Here is a 4008-nt window from a genome sequence, read left to right as displayed (position 1 = left end):
TTTAAAAATATAAAATAAAATGTCTCTTTAGGAGTAGGAAAGGGTGGGGAGGCACTTACTGGGAAAGATACGGAGGCATATAACAACATGAAACTCCAACTGAGGTTTGAAATTTTAAAATAATAATAATAAAATAATAATAGTAAGTATTGAGCTGCTATTTGCCAAATAGGTTAAACACCTTTTGGCCTTATCTCGGTCAGTCCTTCCAATCATCTTATGAGCACTACTACTACCCCATTTTACAGATGAGGATCATGATGTGATACCCCGCTGAGTAACTTTTCCAGCTGTGCACATCAGTCAGATGTAGAAGCAAGAACAGGGAGGTGGTAGGACTGATTCACCTCTATGCATCGGTTGGTCAAGATGCAGGGAAAAGACGAAGACATCAAATTCCTGAGCGTTTATTCATTTACTCAGCAGGATGCTAGTGCCTGAAGAATTAGTTCAAGGGACAACTGAGAGATCCTGAGTGGTATCGTCCATAGAACTTTCTGCTGTTCTGCCATTAGCCACGTGAGCCTATTGTGCACATGATATGTGGTTAGGATGACCCAGAACTGAATGTTTAAATAACTCTATGTGGCCAGTGGTGACTTCGCTGGACAGCGTATGCCTATGGCATGCAGGAGAAGGAGCTAGAAGGGAGCTGAGAGATGAGAAATGGATGGGGGAGGGGCTGGTCAGCCCCAAGAGCAGGACTGATGGGTGTATGGGAGGGAGAGCTGGGAGTGGATTCCGAAGTCGGTATTGGTCTTCCAGATTTCAGAGGTGGGTAGTAGCTTCCTGCGATTGCCAAGGTCCACACCAGGTTCGGGGGGCAGGTTACAGAGCGGGAGAGAAACGAAGGTGAGGATCCCCTCGGTGCAGAGGAAGTCAGAGAAGTGAGAGGTTCCCCCCGCTTCACGGGCTTCCCGCACGGGGGAAATCATCTCCCTGCGCGGGAAAGGGACACGGAGAGGAAATCCGGGAACGGCCGTAAAACCGCGTGTGGTGTCGTGATGGCGGCGGCCGGAAGTGGGGAGGCGGAGCCGGAAGTCCCGTGGCGGAGGAAGGGGGACATCCGCGTGAGGCAGCAAGAGAAAACAGCTTGGTGTGGACAGTGCGGGGTGGGAGGACTTCCCGCGGGATCTGTGTCCCCCCACACTGCTCCGCTGAGGTACTGTCCCCCGGGGCCTCGGACCATGACGGTCTCCGGAGACTGGGCCTTGACAGAGGCCGTCAAGTATGAGGGAGGTCCTGAGAGCGGGCTCCAGGCCGGTACGACGGTCTCCTCATCAGAGGGGACGTTTGGGGACGCACGTGCACGGAGGGAAGACCGTGTGGGGAGACCCAGAGAGGAGACCGCCGTGGCCAAGCCGGAGCAAGTTCTGGAACACAGGCTCCCTCCCCGCCCTCCGAAGGAGCCAGGACCGCCCGCATCTTCACCCCCACTTTCCAGCCTCCCTAGCTGCGAGCGCACACATTTCTGTTCGTTAAGGGGCCCTGTTGCGATGGTTTATTAAGGTAACCCCAACCGACTCATACAGGGGACCCCCGAGCAAGCTTCTGGCTCTCGCCCCTGGAATTCCTTCAGAAGCCGCTGGGCTCCTCGCCTGCTTAAAAGAAGGAGCTGGAGGCAAGTAATGGATTGGCGTCTCACAGTTCGACCTTTCCCTCTTTTCCCCTCCTGGCCAATAAGGCTCGTGTGCGGCCAGGCCGCGCTCTGATAACTAAGGGGGTGGGGAGGAGACAGCGCAGAGCGGCAGACCCCGGCCTGTCCCCGTGCCTCCTAAGCCACGCCCACCCTGGGGGCCAGAGGGGTCAAGGCCTGCCGCTGTCCCAGGGGAGGGATGTGGGGGGTGCGGGGAGGGGAGGATCCGTCCATTTGGGTAATGAGCGTCCTGAATACTGATGTCCAGGGAAAGGCCTCCGGTGTTTTGATTCCCATAACCTCGGCTGCCGCGCTCTTTCCCGTCCACTTTCCCCCACCCCCACACTCCCTCGGAATCAGCCACACTTTGTGTGGGTCTTTGGGCAAAGGGAATGTGGAAGGCCCAGATTCCTGGCAAAGGTTGGCCCTCTCCCCAGGCCTGACCCCTCTTCTGGTCTTCAGATCTCCTTCACGGAGGGACCCTGAGCGCCGGAAGAGCACTTTCAGGGGGACGTCCTGACAGAGCCTGCTGTCAGAACACAGTGCCATCGCCTCGGGGTGAAAACGGGAACATCTAAAACCTGTATCAGTATAGCGCCGGGAAACAGACTTCAGCCTGGCATCACAGCTGAGCGTCTACTGTCTTATTTCATTGATTTGTTTTTTAAGATTTTATTTATTTATTTGACAGATCACAAGTAGGCAGAGAGGCTGGGGGCGGGGAGCAGGCTCCCTGCTGAGCAGAGAGCCAGATGTGGGACTGGATCCTAGGACCCTGGGATTATGACCTGAGCGGAAGGCAGAGGCTTAACCCACTGAGCCACCCAGGCTCCCCTCATTTTTTTTTTTTTTTTACAGTTAACATGGTTACCAAGGAATTACTGGAAAATTGAGAAAGGTAATTAAACTACACTCAGAAAATGTGGTGTCACAATATAAATTGTAAAGCACCTTTCCTAGTTGATGTTGACCTTTATCGTCTGTACCTCTCACTTCTCAGTGGTCGTTGAACACACCGAAGGTTGAATCCTGCGCTCTCTCTAGCAACCTTGACGCCATGGATGCCATGACGGAAGGAAGGAGCCTATTTTGCAGAAGAGTCAGAGAGGCTTTGTGAGTTTATCTGCTTTGATACAACATTTTGTGGGATGAGGGAGGGGATAGCTAACTAGATATAAATGCTCTGGCCCAAGGGTTTTACATGTACTTATACAAACATATATACTCCCTCTCCCCCCACTCTTCTCTCGCTGTCTCTCTCTGTCAAATAAATAAAATAAAATAAAGTAATGCTTTAAATATTAAATGTTTAATATTTATATATTCCAATGTTCGTCTTTTTTAAAGATTTTATTGTTTATTTGAGAGAGACAGAGAGCGCGAGCAGGGAGAGGAGCAGAAGGAGAGGGACATCCAGACTCCCAGTGGGAGCCCAATGTGGGACTCCATCTCAGAACCCTGAGATCATGAACTGAGCCCAAATCAGATGCTTGACTGACTGAGCCACCCAGGCGCCCCTCCAATGGTAGCCTTTAGCCTAGAGGGGGAAAAAAAGCTTCATTTGGCTTTCCCGTGTCAAACTAGAATTTTACTTTCTTGTTTTCAGGTGTATCTTTTTGTCATTTTTCAAAGAGAAATATGGCCTTTTCTTCCTCATTGAAATTTCTTTCACAATAGACTGGGTTGAATATGTGAAGAAGGACTGGGTTTCACCAAAACCCGCTTGTTGAAGGCAGAGGGGGGTTTGAAGCCCCAGCAGGAGCAAGGACATCTGAGTTCTAAGCAGCCGGTCACTAGCCCCACAAACTTGAGCAGGAACCTTGGGCTAAGCTTCTCTCTGAAGGACACAGCAGATTAAATCATGTACAGAAGGGGCTTTAAGAATATTAAAAGCATTTATACCTGTAGGTTATTATCTTTCTCATTTAACATTCTGCTTCTTCTTCCGCCGCCTCCCCCTCCCCCCTCCTCCCCCATCCTCCCCCATCCTCCACCCTCCTCCTCCTCCTCCTCCTTCCTCCTCCTCCTTCTTCTTCTTCTTTTCTTTTTTTTTTTTTTAAGATTTTATTTATTTATTTGACAGACAGATCACAAGTAGGCAGAGAGAGAGTAGGGGAAGCAGGCTCCCAGCTGAGCAGAGAGCCCGATGTGGGGCTCGATTGCAGGACCCTGAGATCATGACCCGAGCCAAAAGCAGAGGCTTTAACCCACTGAGCCACCCAGGTGCCCCACCATTCACCATTCTTTATGCCTAAATATGCCGGTACTCAAAATGATTCTTGGCATTAAAATCTAAAACAAATATTTTTCCCATCCACATATTCATTCTTTAACAAATGCTGACCAGAGCCAGATGCTGGGGTTTGCGGGTC

General features: G+C 50.8%; 1 long non-coding RNA gene across 1 annotated transcript; it reads left to right on the top strand.

Annotated features, from left to right (window-relative positions):
• Window positions 1-1053: 1053 nt before the first annotated feature.
• On the top strand, window positions 1054-3532 carry LOC101688365. The gene is made up of 4 exons (XR_006606851.1): window positions 1054-1162; window positions 2495-2534; window positions 2637-2749; window positions 3243-3532. It is a non-coding gene; the product is annotated as an uncharacterized LOC101688365 (long non-coding RNA).
• The last annotated feature ends 476 nt before the right edge of the window (window positions 3533-4008 follow it).

This window comes from Mustela putorius, unplaced genomic scaffold (genome assembly GCF_011764305.1).
Source record: "Mustela putorius furo isolate JIRA1106 unplaced genomic scaffold, ASM1176430v1.1 tig00000450_pilon_pilon_pilon, whole genome shotgun sequence".
Classification (NCBI taxonomy): Eukaryota; Metazoa; Chordata; class Mammalia; order Carnivora; family Mustelidae; genus Mustela; species Mustela putorius.
This window is presented reverse-complemented; position numbering and strand designations above follow the sequence as displayed.